The sequence below is a fragment of the Balaenoptera acutorostrata genome, chromosome 14 (assembly GCF_949987535.1).
Source record: "Balaenoptera acutorostrata chromosome 14, mBalAcu1.1, whole genome shotgun sequence".
NCBI lineage: Eukaryota > Metazoa > Chordata > Mammalia > Artiodactyla > Balaenopteridae > Balaenoptera > Balaenoptera acutorostrata.
The window spans coordinates 20,180,034-20,197,910 of record NC_080077.1 but is presented as its reverse complement, the minus strand read 5'-3'; positions in this window follow the sequence as shown (position 1 = coordinate 20,197,910).

The window sequence follows — 17,877 nt, the reverse complement described above, 5'->3', positions numbered from 1 at the left end:
CAGAAGTGAAGCAGTGTTGTAGTAGAGTATGGAAAGTAGAGGAAACATACAGGAGGAGTGTTTTTTTTCTTTACTATGCTAAACCGTTGGTTTCTACTCTTCATAGTTTTTTTTTTTTCCTGGGTTTTGCAACATCTGCCTGACTTGTAGGTTATTGGCAATGACATTTGCTTAGGGGTGTATGCTAGTTTTCAACTTATTGCTTCTCAGTTCCAAATCCACCCTTCATTGCCTGCTTGTAACACTGAAAGAATTTGCCTTGTCAGTTGGCTTGATGTTGAGCTTGGTCAGTAGAGAATGCTGGAAGGACACTGAAGGAGGAAAGGGTTTTTCTTCGAGGTGCCAGGTTAAGCTCTTCTCGGTGTGCTCCTACAGCATCCTGCAGCACAGGACACCCTATGGGCAGCTTCTCCTGACAACCCAGAGGGCAACATCCCAGCTGGTGGCTTCTCACCTGGTTCTTCAGCAGGGCACCTTTCCGTGGATGGCTTCCCCTGCTCCCCAGAGGACAGAGTTCCAACAGCACTTCAGGAAGGTCCCCACCATGCAGTGGGGCATGGCTGCACCCTCCCAATGAGGTCTGAATCTCATGGTAGGGAAGAGGAGAGGAAGGTGGACTCTTCCATATTTGTTTCTTCCTTGGATGTTCTATCTCAGCCCTAAAGGTGGGTATTGCTCCCGTGTCCATTACTCATATTCCTTAGACTTTTCTTTCAGGAAGCCATTCCTATACCAGGATGGTTATTAATAGTTTAACTTTTCCTAGAAGTGCCTGAAAACTACATAAACACACCCCATTAAATGTAAATTAAATACCCCAACTCCACTGAATCTCTGGGGCCACTTCAAAACCATCTGACACAGGAAGTGTGATGGAGGGGAAGTTGGAGTAAAAGAAAACAACAGTCTTAATTTGTTGAAATTGAAGTAGTTTACTTTTCCAAACTTTACAAAAATATGTGACCCAAATGAATACATTGTCATGCCCAGGGCGTGGCAAGTGAGCGGCCTTGAGCTTAAGCTTCAGTAGCTTCATGGTAATTCTGCCTCTACTCTTAAGACTTCAATTTTGGAAGGTTGCAACATGAAGACGTAAGCTCCTCCTGGATTTCTGTTCAGTAGAGTGGCCAGAGACGTCCTGGGTCCAGGGACAGACCAACAGAAGTCTTCCTGATGGAATACATGTGCCATGTTGGCAGTGCAATCTGCGGTGTCCATACTTGGCCATGAAAACAACAGCAACTCTGCCAAAGCTGCCCAGTGGTGCAACTGGGACATCACTTCTGGCTGTGACTCCCCCAAGCCTGTGAAGCTGCCAAATACGCCTTAGTGAACACCTTTAATGCACAATGAAACTATCTAGAAGAGAATCCGTTCTTTCTAAATAAAAGAAAAAATTTAACTTAACTGTTAAAAGTCAGTGAGCCTGACCCCTTCAATTTGTGGGTTATCCCAGGGACTAGATGAGAGGGAAGCATTTCCTGAACCCCCAAGCTAGTCAGATTCTTTTGTTATGTGTCCTTCTAGAACTGCATTCAAGGCACTAATTTTAGTTTTCAGTATACATTTTATGCAATTAGTTTATTGACATCTGTCCCCCAAAAGACTAAGCATCCTGAGGTCAGAGACTATGTCTACTTTACTTCACCAGTACTTATCACCTGTAGGTGCCCAATAAATGTTCATTGAAGAGAAATAAAATCACTTATCAAATGAATCCATTCTTCTGCTTTTATGCTTTCATCCTGCACTTGCCTTTTTTTATTTTTTTAACCATATTTAACACATTCTGTTGATATTATCTATTTACTGGTCTGCACACCCTATTAGAGTATAAACCCCTAGAAGTTCAACATTATTTCTCAATTATTTAAAAATCCCCAATAACTACTCAATAAATGTTTGTTGAACTGATCTGTGCCCTGAACTGGGAATTAGTATTTCTGCCATGTATATCAGATGGCTTACATAGCCTCTTTGAGATTCAATTTTTTTTTTATCTGTAGAGTGAAGAAGTTAGAATAGAAATAATCTCTTAGGATCCCTTCCAATTAAAAAAGCTTAAAGTTATATGACTCTAAATATAAAATACATTCTCATATCTCAAATCACTAGCAATATCTTAAGCAATTTAAATGAGAAAAAAAGGCCTTCAGGGTAAATTTGAAGATGTGGGGAGAAATTCCATAAAAATATATAGGATAGAATTTTGTCAATTATTTGGTTTTTACTCAACAGAATTATAAACAATAAAATGTTTATTCACAGAAGCCAAATTGGATAACCATAAAGAGTTTATGCTCGTCTGGGGCCATGCAGAAAAATCCCTAAAATGTGTGTGCCTTTTTTAAAGCTTATCATTTTAGGAAATAAAGTAGTTCGTACTTCTTGGGAATTTGAGAAATGTGATTATGCCTTCTGGGTAGTATTACTGTACACAAAGATTTAAAAGTTTCCTTTAGGAATTTACTATTATACTCAAGGAAAATATATTAGATATTCGGGCACATTGGACCATTTAACATAACTCTCTTTTAACAAATGTGATTTCTGGTAAAGAATAAAACATGTATATTTGAATGATTCTGTTTTAGCTTTTACCCTGCTCTTACAAATGTAAATTCTAAATTGAATCTACACAATGCAACTACTGGAAAATCTGTTTATCTTCAAAATAAATAATTTATTTAGTGGCATTTGCTCCAGAGCCTGAGAATAATTTTCATAAATCAAATAGTTCATCAAGATGTTTCAAAGAAACAGAAAAGGAAGGCAATTTGAGAACACTGGGTAAATGAAAAGTAGCTGCTTTCTCATATCCTCATACAAAATACATCTCTTAATCAACAAGATTACTTCCTTTTGGAAGAATAGAATAAAGTATATTACCTACAACTCCTTCCAACCTCTACTTTCAAATGACTGTGTGGATCTAAAATATAAGTATGTAGAAAAAGATCTAAGTCTGAGAAACAGTAATGAGGACCACTGGCCTCTAAAGATGAACTCAGCTAGACTGTCAGAGTACCAGACATTTCACTGCTAGGGATTCATTCCTTAGGGATTTTTGCCATGTGGAAGCAGGTCCCTTTTTGGTGTCTAATTTGGGGGGGGATCACTAAATATATCAAACTTTTACTATTCAATCATGTTGCACCTATAACTTAGAATACTGTCAGCCCAACCATGAAAGTAAGTCACAAGCAGGAAGCAATATCAGTTAGATTGGAGAGATGAGGAGAGAGGACCTATAATCAAGTAGGGCAGGCCTAGGGGACCAGAGTGAGGCATCTCTGCATTCATACTGTGGCTTATTGGTATCACTGGGGTTGGGGAGAGGGAAGGAAGGAACAGAGAACAGTAATGGATACTTAAAGGAACAGCAAGATGATGGCAAAAATTAAATTTACAACTTTGCCAGGGACAGATTACATGTTTTGTGGTCCACTTATTACAGAAAAGTTGCTTCTGAAAGTCAGACAGTGGCTTTGACTGTCAACCTGGAGTTCACCTTCCTTTGAGAGACCGTTCAGTATTTCTAACAACAACAACAGCAGCAGTTATTCACAAGTTATAACAATTATACCAAAACGCCATACATGGTAAGTAAAATACTCTTTGGTTTAGCATGTTCTCACTTGAGTATTTAAAGGTTTTTTTTTTTAATCTTTTACAGAAACATAGAAAAACATACTCTGAACAGTTTGGGCACTACTCTAACTTTTGATATCACCAACCCCCAGTAACTGGCCCTGTACTAGGACATGTGTGCTTCATAAGCTCAGGCTCTTCCATTAGCCTCTTCTCTGAAGCTGGGATGCTAAATAGGAATTCTTCATTCTGAAGTTCAGCCACAGTGAAAGGTAAGAGTATGATTATGCAGACTGCAAGTCTCAAAAAGGAATAGATATGGCTCCTATATACGGCTCAGAGGTAAACCACCATCACTGTAATTCAGGAAAACTGACACTCAAAAGAGAGTGTTCTCAGGCAGAGAAAGACACATTGCTTACTAATAATGCTGGCTTTCCAGATACAAAAAGGGAGTGGTAACCTTGGCATCAAATTTTTATATTGTAATTTACCATTTATGTACATTAAAATTAAAAAGATTTAAAATTAAAAACTCCATGGTCAGAAAGAAACAAAAAATATGCTTTCAGACTCAGAAGAAATAACTCAAAAAGTGATACACCAGACGACAGCATATTTAATATGGTTAAGAAGAAATTGTGAAAAAAAAAAAAACTACAGGAAACTTTCATCACACCTTAGATTCATTGATAACCCTAACTATTCATCATACAGCTTTTTATCCCATGGGATACTTCTCAAACCAGGTGACTAGCTATGGAAATTTACTTCTGCCAATTGATTATTCCTTTAGCAATCATCTAAATTCTTATTCAGTTTCATAACCACCAAAGAGAAAAAGAAGAAAATGAAAATCAAATCCAGGAACAAAAGTAGAAAAGTTTGACTCTACATGAATAGAAACCCAATTGTTCATGGTTCTTGTGTCCCCTACTCAGCTATTTCTGTGCCCTGCATGAACTTCTGGAGGCAGCACACATGTATACTTTAATTTTTCATTTCTTAACTGTGTAATTTATTTTATTTTTTAGACATCATCATTCTTTTTCCTCACTGGTGCACTTCTTACATGTAGAAAAAATAATACTCAATACCCTGGTATAAATAAAAAATATATATGCTTTTTAAAGCATGTGTTTACATTTTATGTTAATTTTTCATGTTTAAATATTTATATATTATATTAAACTTTTATGCAGAAAGCATTTCTAAATTACGAACGAGAATCCATTTGAGCTATGCCAAGACATAAATATTTGCTTCATCGTTTTTTATTAACGATTTTAAATGTTATTTTTCTATTTAAAAAACATGTACAGTTTGAGTTGTCTTCAATACAAATTTAAAAATTAATCAGCTATAATGGCAATGTGGCATAGTGATTAAGAGTGGGGTTTGTGGTATCAAAAAGCCTGATTTTAATTCTGCCTCTAACACTTTCAAGCTGTTTTACCTTACAGAAGGTATTAACCTCTCTGTATCTCAGCTTCCTCATCAGCAAATGAGAACAATCGTAGCAACTACCTCAAAGAATTGTTATGAGCCCTGTTCATTTAAAGCCATTATTGTTACTATTGTGTCTAGTATCAGCCGAGGAGATATCTTGGTATTGTTTTCACTATCATCCCCAAGAATCAATTCTGCACTTATAGACACATGATGCTTTGCTAGACACTAGGTACATGAGTTCATCAATTGAGTCCTCTCAAAACCTGCAGACCCACACATGTGCACACGTACACACATCCTGCAACAGAACGGCCTGTACCAAACTCTGAAATAACCAATGAAGAACATCATCTACAGATGTGCTGTGCTGACATTAGAAACAGGTCAAAGGTAAATGGGAAGGGATGTGGAGATGCCCATGGAAGTCCCTGGGAATTCTGTATTTCACAAAGAAAAGTACAGATCCCCTCTGGTTAATGGCTTTATGGAAGAGCAGTGACAGTGACAGTTTTAAGGGAGGAGAGACACAATTGGGTGGATTTGAAAGAAAAGAACCTTATCTAGGCTTACAAGGCTGTTATCTTAAAGACTTGGCATTTGGCCTGGAATGACTGTATCATGGGAGTTTGAGACAATTTTGTCTAACATGATTAAAGACTCATGAACCAAAGAATAGAAACTAAGGAAATGAAGTTCAAGGCTTGTCCCTGACAGGCTGTGAAGCACAGTGTATGTGCACAGTGTATGATCCACAGGATATGTGGATCTTAGAGTTCTGAAGAACATAATTAGTGACAAGACACTATTAGGCTTTGGGGGGAGATAAGCAAGAGCATTTTAAGAAGAACTTCAAGAGGCTAAGAGATGGATGAAGAAAACAATGCTGACCACAGGATGACAGTGAGAAGTGCAGGACAGCTGTAGGCAGAGAGCCCAGAAGGAGACTAAAATTGATCAAGACACAAAATTGAAAGTACTCGGGACAGGTGGTAAAAATGTGGGACAGATACGAGGGAAAAGCATGAAGCAGAATAAAGTTTAGTTTAGCAATAAAATGCATGAACAGAATGCAGAATGCAGAGGAGGTGAAATGACACTAGTTTGTGGCTTGAAATGGGAAAGAGATGATGATGACACAGCTGCTTTGATTGACAGCAGGGTGGAGCAGAGGATTTGAAGGAAAACATAACATTGTTCTTGAATCTTCAGCTGACATGGGATCTCCATCACAACCCATCCTATGTTCAGGGAAATATAAATCAAGAGTGGGAGCAGGCAAAAGGAAAATTACAATTGTATTTCAAAGTTCTTGATACCATGTGAGGTCAGCACTTACTATCTAAACTCTCTGCTGCTTCTCTCCTTTTCTTAACCCTTTGTCTCTATCAGTTACCCAGTAGTTAGGCATCTGGCCTGTGCAGGGGGAAGACAGAACCTAGGATTCAAAGATAGTTTTATGTACACACAGACTGAAGCATGCATGCACATACATACACCTTCCAAAGCTAGAAAACAGTATCAGAATTCAACTTAAGAAGCTATTTCATTAATGAAATAGCTTTCCACGTTGTTTTCTTTTGTAAAATGACTCTTGCTTTCTGCACTTACTCATATAAAAATATCTTTGTTATTCCTTACATTTGTTTCACACGTATCACTTCATAAACAGTTGAATTGTGGTAAATAAGAGGAAATGTTCACAATACCTCCTTAGTTGGTCATCTCTCTTCTCCCGTGGTACTAAAGAAAGTAGTATAAGCAACACATTTTTAAACAACAGACAGTACAGAAGAAGTGCTGCTTTGAGGACCCATTTAAGTTTGATGTATTTTCAGAGAGCCATAACACGGTGCTGAAGAAATAGATGCAAGTGTGCCACGAAGAAGATAGCAAAACGAAAAGTTACTCTCAGAATGAGCATCTGAGAGCCAGCTCCCGTCCTGAGCTAAGTACCTCCACTTCAGCACAGACAACAAATATCTAATTAACACAAATATCTAATTGCTTTAACAGAATAGGCAGTAAATTATATTAAAGGGAACAAAAAATAAACAGCAGGGAAAATAGGGAGAAATCTACTCAGGAGATTATTTATTTGAGAAATGTGATTATACTCACAAGTATTCTTCTCTTTATTTTACTTGGCTAAGACACCATCTCAGCAAACAGCTCTCATCCTATGAAACAGTAAAAGGAAGCAAGTTCTCCCAGGGAGAGGGAGGGGATGGTGGTTAGCCACAAGACCAGGTAATTAGTAAAATCCTGGCATGTCTAATACACTTGCCTTGAGTAGTGTTCTGAGTCAGTTAATTGATCTGATATATTGCTTAGCTCAAAGTTAAAATACCAAATGAATAGGTGAGCAGGACTTGACCAGTCAATATACCTAATATAACATAGCCCATAGAACTGTCAGCCAATAAACTAGAACTGTGTCCAGGAATGATCAAATTTAAATTTGCTTTACTGACACCAGACTGGATTTCTGTCAGAGATGTTTTAAAGTGAAATTTTCATGAATTCCGAATAAAAATTTTACGTGGAAAATGCGTGGAGAAGATAATGATGTATACTCAATCAAGACAATTACATGAACTCTAAATGATTTCAGGGGTTTATTCTTGTGGCAAAGATGGCCTCTTCTCTCTTGCAGCCTATGACCCTCTTTTTCCTTTAAAGTTCTTCTCATTGGAGAATCTACCCACAGCTCATTCCATTTGGCCCAAGGTATGTTATTCCAGGGTTCCCTACACACATAATGTGGACCCCTGCGTAGCTTCAGAAGGTTTACACTTATTTTTTATCTGTACATTCATTCATTCATTCACTATTCATTCATTCCTTTCCCCTATCTTCTCCAACATCACTAGGAAGGAGCAAGAGCCAGTTGAGCATTCAGCTTTCTCTCTGAGCACTGTAGAACATTTTTACTGTCCTCTCAGGTCCTTTGGTTGCTTTGGTAAATGCCAATTTGTAGCTTTTTAATGTTCAAGGGAAAAGAGGAAATTGAAACTTGACACAAATCACTAATTAGAAGCATAGATTGTTAACTTCGGAAAGGACCTCAGTAGTCATAGGATCAAGTCTTCCATCCAGGAACCGACCCTCTTTAAAATATTTGTAGAGGGGGTTTTTCAACTTCTGGTTTATCATTTAGTGGCAGGAAGCTCATTATCTCACAAAGCAATCTATTTTACCACTTTCCAATTCTGTTTGGAAAGTTCTTCCTTAAAGGAAGCCAAAACCTACTACCCTATAACTCCCAGCCATGAATCTTTCTTCTGCCCTCTGGAGCAGCAAGTGCAAGGTACTTGCCTTATTTATATGTCAATTCTTCAAATATTTCGAGTGTTATTTCTTTCCACAGTCTTCTTTTCTCCAAGTGAATTGTCCTAATCTCCTTTCTATATATTGTGATAATTACATCCGTTTAACAAAGCCATTGTATTAAGTGAAAGTCCCAAATGGTGCCTGGAAAATAGTAAGCATTTACACGATTGTTCAAAAAGATGAATTTACTAGTTCAGAAAGATCTCTGGGTTTGAGGATACGGGGAGGGGGAAGGGTAAGCTGGGACAAAGTGAGAGAGTGGCATGGACATATATACACTACCAAACGTAAAATAGATAGCTAGTGGGAAGCAGCCGCGTAACACAGGGAGATCAGCTCGGTGCTTTGTGACCACCTAGAGGGGTGGGATAGGGAGGGTGGGAGGGAGGGAGATGCAAGAGGGAAGAGATTTGGGGACAGATGTATATGTATAACTGATTCACTTTGTTATAAAGCAGAAACTGACACACCATTGTAAAGCAATTATACTCTAATAAAGATGTTGAAAAAAAAAAAAAAGATCTCTGGGTCTTGTTTTCTCCACCTATACTTTTAAAGAAATCAGAAATCCTCTTTGGAAAACTGTCTAATCTGTAAACGTCAATATCCTTCTGCAAACTTGTTGACAGAACAGAACACAATACTTCAATTAGCTAGTGGTCAGAGCAAAAGTTCTGCACTATACTTTTACGTGGTCAAGACCTAAGTGCTCCTTGTTTGTATAATTTTGTGTGTAAAAAACCAGCCCATCATTTTGTTAGCCTTTTTAGCAACAACAGCAAATGGTGGGCTCATTTAAATACCCTAGATTTTTTTCACTTGCACTGTTACTAAACCAGGTTTCTCCCTTATTTATTTTTGGAAAGTATCTCATTGATAACATTTTTATTATGAGCTGTGGGAAGATTGACTCCTGACTAAAATGTGGATTCTGTTTATGTATCCTCTACTTCTGTCATTAAAAGTGACAATCAAAAATCATATATCATATGGATCAAAGAGTTCTTCTCTTTGAATTGAAAGAAAATAGGCCACTGAGGGATAAAACATATTCTGTGCTAACAACAAATATTTTTGTGAAAGTAATTCCTGGAGAAAGAAGATTGGCAAATGCTTCAAATTAAACTGGGACATTTACCTATAGACACTTAAAAGCACTTTGTCAAAGAGACTTGTTTTATATCAGTTGTTATTCCTCATGCATATTCAGAACTATTTAAATAACTTAAAAATAAAACAAATTTTCTTTACACAACTCTAATTACTGTTTGCCAGTGATTACATGCAAGCGTCCTTTATTTAACTGGTTTACATATGCAATGATCTTATTATCTTCCAAAGAATATCGCCTCCATTTTCAAATAATCAGCTTAACATACTTAAAACACTGAAACATTTTCTGTGTACAGAAATTTGAATCTTTTTAGCTAATAAATTAACAAATTTTGATTACCCTTGGAGAAAACAATATACTACAAATAGGAAAAAAATTAAAACTTTGTGTTTATTTCATAAGGGAATACTGTGGATGTCATAACAATACTATCAGGTATGCAGTTTTCTCTGGAAGAGAGAATTCCACTCTGCAGACATCTGAAATGTAACAGGTCACTAGGTTAGCCTAATCTTTTAGTTGTGACTTTTATTTATGACTTTCAGAGGGCTGCAGCTGTTTTTTCCTTTTTGTCAACATCTTTATTGGAGTATGATTGCTCTACAATGGTGTGTTAGTTTCTGCTGTATAACAAAGTGAGTCAGCTATACATATACATATATCCACATATCCCCTCCCTCTTGCATCTCCCTCCCCTCCCTATCCCACCCCTCTAGGCGGACACAAAGCACCGAGCTGATCTCCCTGTGCTACACAGCTGCTTCCCACCAGCCACCCATTCTATATTTGGTGGTGTATATATGTCCATGGCACTCTCTCACCTCGTCCCAGCCCACCCCTCCCCCTCCCTGTGTCCTCAAGTCCACTCTCCACGTCTGCATCTTTACATCTTTACTCCTATCCTGCCCTTAGGTTCTTCAGAACCTTTTTTTTTTTTTTTTTAGATTCCATATATATGTGTTAGCATACGGTATTTGTTTTCCTCTTTCTGACTTACTTCACTCTGTAAAACAGACTCTAGTGAGTTGGACTCTATCCACCTCACAATGAATAACTCAATTTCGTTTTTTTTATGGCTGAGTAATATTCCATTGTATACATGTGCCACATCTTCTTTATCCATTCATCTGTCGATGTGCACTTAGGTTGCTTCCATGTTCTGGCTATTGTAAATAGTGCTGCAGTGAACATTGTGGTACATGACTCTTTTTGAATTATGGTTTTCTCAGGGTATATGCCCAGTAGTGGGATTGCTGGGTCATGTGGTAGCTCTATTTTTAGTTTTTTAAGGAACCTCCATACTGTTCTCCATAGTGGCTGTATCAATTTACATTCCCACCAACAGTGCAAGAGGGTTCCCTTTTCTCCACACCCTCTCCAGCATTTATTGTTTGTAGATTTTCTGACGATGCCCATTCTAACTGGTGTGAGGTGATACCTCATTGTAGTTTTGATTTGCATTTCTCTAACAATTGGTGATGTTGAGCAGCTTTTCATGTGCCTCTTGGCCATCTGTATGTCTTCTTTGGAGAAATGTCTATTTAGGTCTTCTGCCCATTTTTGGACTGGGTTTTTTGTGTTTTTGATATTGAGCTGCATGAGCTGCTTGTATATTTTGGAGATTAACCCTTTGTTAGTTGCTTCGTTTGCAAATATTTTCTCCCATTCTGAGGGTTGTCTTTTCGTCTTGTTTATGGTCTCCCTCGCTGTGCAAAAGCTTTTAAGTTTCATTGGGTCCCATTTGTTTATTTTTGTTTTAATTTCCCTTTCTGTAGGAGGTGGGTCAAAAAGGATCTTGCTGTGATTTATGTCATAGAGTGTTCTGCCTATGTTTTCCTCTAAGAGTTTGATAGTGTCTGGCCTTACATTTAGGTCTTTAACCCAATTTGAGTTTATTTTTGTGTTTTGTGTCAGGAAATGTTCTAATTTCATTATTTTACATGTAGCTGTCCAGTTTTCCCAGCACCACTTATTGAAGAGGTTGTCTTTTCTCCATTGTATATTCTTGCCTCCTTTATCAAAGATAAGGTGGCCATATGTGCGTGGGTTTATCTCTGGGCTTTCTATCCTGTTCCATTGGTCTATATTTCTGTTTATGTGCCAGTACAATACTGTCTTGATTACTGTAGCTTTGTAGTATAGTCTGAAGTCAGGGAGCCTGATTCCTCCAGCTCTGTTTTTCTTTCTCAAGATTGCTTGGCTATTTGGGGTCTTCTGTGTTTCCATACAAATTATGAAAATGTTTTTCTAATTCTGTAAAAAATGCCATTGGTAGTTTGATAGGTATTGCATTGAATCTGTAGATTGCTTTGGGTAGTATAGTCATTTCACAATGTTGATTCTTCCAATCCAAGAACATGGTATATCTCTCCATCTGTTTGTATCATCTTTAATTTCTTTCATCAATGTCTTATACTTTTCTGCATACAGGTCTTTTGCCTCCTTAGGTAGGTTTATTCCTAGGTATTTTATTCTTTGTTGTTGCAATGGTAAATGGGAGTGTTTCCTTAATTTCTATTTCAAATTTTTTGTCATTAGTGTATAGGAATGTAATACATTTCTGTGCATTAATTTTGCGTCTTGCTACTTTACCAAATTCATTGATTACTTCTAGTAGTTTTCTGGTAGCATCTTTAGGATTCTCTAAGTATCATGTCATCTGCAAATAGTGACAGTTTTACTTCTTCTTTTCCGATTTGGATTCCTTTTATTTCTTTTTCTTCTGATTGCTGTGGCTAAAACTTCCAAAACTATGTTGAATAACAGTGGTGAGAGTGGGCAATCTTGTCTTGTTCCTGATCTTAGTGGAAAAGGTTTCAGTTTTTCACCATGGAGAACAATATTGGCTGTGGGTTTGTCATATATGGCCTTTATTATGTTGAGGTAAGTTCCCTCTATGCCTAATTTCTGGAGGGTTTTTATCATAAATCGGTGTTGAATTTTGTTGAAAGCTTTTTCTGCATCTATTGAGATGACCATATGGTTTTTCTCCTTCAATTTGTTAATATGGTTTATTTTATTGATTGATTTGCATGTACTGAAGAATCCTTGCATTCCTGGGATACACCCCACTTGATCAGGGAGTATGATCCTTTTAATGTGCTGTTGGATTCTGTTTGCTAGTATTTTGTTGAGGATTTTTGCATCTATGTTCATCAGTGATATTGGCCTGTAGTTTTCTTTTTTTGTGACATCTTTGTCTGGTTTTGGTATCAGGGTGATGGTGGCCTCGTAGAATGAGTTTGGGAGTGTTCCTCCCTCTGCTATATTTTGGAAGAATTTGAGAAGGATAGGTGTTAACTCTTCTCTAAATGTTTGATAGAATTCACCTGTGAAGCCATCTGGTCCTGCGCTTTTGTTAGTTGGAAGATTTTTAATCACAGTTTCAATTTCAGTGCTTGTGACTGGTCTGTTCATATTTTCTATTTCTTCCTGGTTCAGTCTCAGAAGGTTGTGCTTTTCAAAGAATTTGTCCATTTCTTCAAGGTTGTCCATTTTACTGGCATAGAGTTGCTTGTAATAATCTCTCATGATCCTTTGTATTTCTTCAGTGTCAGTTGTTACTTCTCCTTTTTCATTTCTAAATCAATTGATTTGAGTCTTCTCCCTTTTTTTCTTGATGAATCTGGCTAATGGTTTAAAAATTTTAGTTATCTTCTCAAAGAACCAGCTTTTAGTTTTACTAAAACTCCTTCATTTCTTTGTCATTTATTTCTGATCTGATCTTTATGATTTCTTTCCTTCTGCTAACTTTGCAGTTTTTCTGTTCTTCTTTCTGTAATTGCTTTAGGTATAAGGTTAGGTTGTTTATTTGAGATTTCTCTTGTTTCTTTTTTTTTTTAACATCTTTATTGGAGTATAATTGCTTTACAATGGTGTGTTAGTTTCTGCTTTATAACAAAGTGAATCAGTTATACATATACATATGTTCCCATATCTCTTCCCTCTTGCGTCTCCCTCCCTCCCACCCTCCCTATCTCTTGTTTCTTGAGGTAGGACTGTATTGCTATAACCTTCCCTCTTAGAACTGCTTTTGCTGCAGCCCATAGGTTTTGCGTCATCGTGTTTTCATTGTCATATGTTTGTAGGTATTTTTTGATTTCCTCCTGATTTCCTCAGTGATCTCTTGGTTATTTAGTAGTGTATTGTTTAGCCTCCATGTGTTTGTATTTTTTACATATTGTTTCCTGTAATTGATTTCTAGTCTCATAGCATTGTGGTCAGAAAGGGTACTTGATACAATTTCAGTTTTCTTAAATTTACCAAGTCTTGATTTGTGACCCAAGATATGATCTATCCTGGAGAATGTTCCATGAGCACTTGAGAAGAAAGTGTATTCTGTTGTTTTTGGATGGAATGTCCTATAAATATCAATTAAGTCAATCTTGTTTAATGTGTCATTTAAAGCTTGTGTTTCCTTATTTATTTTCACTTATGATGATCTGTCCATTGGTGAAAGTGGGGTGTTAAAGTCCCCTACAATGATTGTGTTACTGTTGATTTCCCCTTTTATGGTTGTTAGCATTTGCCTTATGTATTGAGATGCTCCTATGTTGGGTGCATAAATATTTACAATTGTTATATCTTCTTCTTGGATTGATCCCTTGATCATTATGTAGTGTCCTTCTTTGTCTCTTGTAATAGTCTTTATTTTAAAGTCTATTTTGTCTGATATGAGAATTGCTACTCTAGCTTTCTTTTAATTTCAATTTGCATGGAATATCTTTTTCCAGCCCCTCACTTTCCATCTGTATATGTCCCTTGGTCTGAAGTGGGTCTCTTGTATACTGCATATATATGGGTCTTGTTTTTGTATCCATTCAGCGAGTCTATGTCTTTTGGTTGGAGAATTTAATCCATTTACATTTAAGGTAATTATTGATATGTATGTTTCTATTACCATTTTCTTAATTGTAGGGCTTAATTGTTATTGTAGGTCTTTTCCTTCTCTTGTGTTTCCTGCCTAGAGAAGTTCCATTAGCATTTGTTGTAAAGCTGGTTCGGTGGTGCTGAATTCTCTTAACTTTTGCTTGTCTGTAAAGGTTTTAATTTCTCCATCAAATCTGAATGAGATCCTTGCTAGGTAGAGTAATGTTGGTTGTAGGTTTTTCCCTTTTATCACTTTCAACATGTCCTGCCACACCCTTCAGGCTTGCAGAGTTTCTGCTGAAAGATCAGCTGTTAACATTATGGGGATTCCCTTGTATGTCATTTGTTGTTTTTCTCTTGCTGCTTTTAATATTTTTTCTTTGTATTTAATTTTTGATAGTTTGATTAATATGTGTCTTGGTGTGTGTTTCTCCTTGGATTTATCCTGTATGGGACTCTCTGTGCTTCCTGGACTTGATTGACTATTTCCTTTCCCATATTAGGGAAGTTTTAAACTATAATGTCTTCAAATATTTTCTCACTCCCTTTCTTTTTCTCTTCTTCTTCTGGGACCCCTATAATTAGAATGTTGGTGCATTTAATGTTGTCCCAGAGGTCTCTGAGACTGTCCTCAATTCTTTTCATTTTTTTCTTTATTCTGCTCTGTGGTAGTTATTTCCACTATTTTATCTTCCAGGTCACTTATCCCTCTTCTGCCTCAGTTATTCTCCTATTGATTCCTTCTAGAGAATTTTTAATTTCATTTATTGTGTTGTTCATCATTGTTTGTTTGCTCTTTAGTTCTTCTAGGTCCTTGTTAAACATTTCTTGTGTTTTCTCCATTCTATTTCCAAGATTTTGGATCATCTTTACTATTATTACTCTGAATTCTTATTCAGGTAGACTACCTATTTCCTCTTCATTTGTTTTGGTCTGGTGGGTTTTTACCTTGCTCCTTCATCTACTGTGTATTTCTCTGTCGTCTCATTTTGCTTAACTTAATGTGTTTGGGGTTTCTTTTTTGCAGGCTGCAGGTTCATAGTTCCTGTTGTTTTTGGTGTGTGCCCCCAGTGGCTAAGGTCGGTTCAGTGGGTTGTGTAGGCTTCCTGGTGGAGGGGACTGGTGCCTGTGTTCTGGTGGATGAAGCTGGATCTTGTCTTTCTGGTGGGCAGGACCATGTCCAGTGGTGTGTTTCGGGGTGTCTGTGAACTTAGTATGATTTTATGCAGCCTCTCTGCTAATGGGTGGGGTTGTGTTCCTGTCTCGCTAGTTGTTTGGTATGGGGTGTCCAGCACTATAGCTTGTTGGTCGTTGAGTGGAGCTGGGTCTTAGCGTTGAGATGGAGATCTCTGGGAGAGCTCTCGCCGATTGATATTACATGGGGCCAGGAGGTCTCTGGTGGTCCAATTTCCTGAATTCGGCTCTCTCACCTCAGAGGCTCAGGCCTGACAGCTGGCCGGAGCAACATGACCCTGCCAGCCACACGGCTGGAGAAAATGGGCTCTGAGTTGTGTGTCAGCCACTGCCCTGTTGTAGCTCTGTCTCAGCTGTCTCCAAAGGTCACCCAGATACATTGGGTTATCCCAGCATTCCTCAGGACGTGCACATGCCAGCCTGGGATTTGTAGTTGTCCTCCTGATACTCTTCCCTGAAGTACTAATTATAGGCCCATCAGTCAAAATTATGACCTCCAAAATAGCAGGCTTTCGAAAGTCAGCTGAAGGTACATGTGTCACAGGACAAAGCTTGCATTTATGGTGGTGAGAGATAGGCTAATAGTGTTGGTTCTCTTCAGTTCAGAGACTGGGACAGTCTGAGCCTTCATGTAGCCAAGTCAGGAGCAGCTGGTCAACGGTCCCAAAGTGGTAACATGTTAGATTCCAAGAAGGCTTTCTGCAGCACCCGAGCAGTAGTCCCAAGCAGCCGCTCCGCTCAGGTGCAGCACGCTGACCAGGGAACTCGGTGGGACCCTCAAACGAGGATTTCTGCTGGCCCTAGAGCCTGACTTGCCCACCCAGGCAAGGAGCTGAAGAGGGCATCTCCCGGCTCCGTCTCACCAAAGGAGCGGACACCTGGAAGCTGTGCAGCCAACAGCGCTGGAGCTGAGAGGTAGGCAGGCGAGGCTGACAGCCTCCCGAGAAAAGCCCGAACCGCGTGGAGGGTTCCAGTGCTACCGCCCAGGTAGGGGAATTAATTCAGAGCCGAGGCTGAGAGTAGTTCCCAGCCCACCCTGCCTGGAAAGCCTGGCGTTACCCAACCCGGTCCTGATAAGGCAAGTTGCTGCAGCTGTTTTTATGCTCAACAGAATGTATAGAGGAAGAACAGGTGTTCACATCTGATTATTTACTCCATCGATTATAAATGAAATTATGGAGATGAGGCAGTTTGTTGGATTAATCAGAAAAAGAAAAGAAAAACACAAAAACACATCCCTTCCTCTGTAAAGTTTTAGACATACAGGAAACTTATGATGATGACCTGAATTCTAGCTCATCCTTGCTTAATCATAAGAATGCATCTATCAATCAAATCAACACATAGGCAGGAAGACAATCTGTGGATTGAGACAATCGTCTGATATTTGTGTCCATGAGGCAAAGTATAAAGGATGATGCTATTTTTAGAGTATCTTCATTTCCAAAATATGGAATCTTATCCTGAAACATATATGACATTTCATGATATTTCACCACTTTTTGACATTTATACAAATAGTATTCATATTCATTCTTTATTGAGCAAGTGTTTTAACATGGCAACTATTTTATTTGTGTATTTATTTAATCCTCTTTATCCAAAAGGAATTAAATATGACACTTATAATGAATAAAACAATATAGTAAAATGAAAATAAAATTTTAAGTAAGTAAGAATGATGAGGCAATGGAGTAAAAATGGGTAGAAAAACAAGGCAGACCATGGAGTAAATTTAGTTCAAGAAATTTGTACTACATAATCCTAATTGTTACTGAGAAGAAGAAAACAGTTATTTGTAAGCTTCACACTTTCATAAAGTATTTTTTATTGCTCAAGAAAACAAGAACTGTGCCTCATTCCTTGGCCAGAAGGAAATTTCTTCCATGAGATCACTCACTGTGAGAATACTGTGCAGTGCAATACAATCAATAATATTCTTAGTACACTTAGCAATGTATTTCACAAGGCTGTTCTTTTTTGAATGCCATCAGTATTAGCCTATGATGGCAAACCAAAGGGGGATTGAATAAATGCAATTTTCAGCAAGAGATTGGGTTGAAAATGCAATATAAAATTTTATAGAATCATGGCTTTCTGCTGTTGACATATATTTGTTATGATTTAATACCATTAAATACTAGTGGTATATATAGAAATGGATATTAAGCAAAAAACAACAAAAGGAAGCCTCTGATAGTACTTTTCAATAAATTACCCAATCATTAACTTACATGAAAAAAGTTATTCTGAAATGTTTTCTTCATATTTCTCTTAGGTTAAAATATACATCAGATCTGAGCACAGGAGCCAAAGAAGTATTTGGC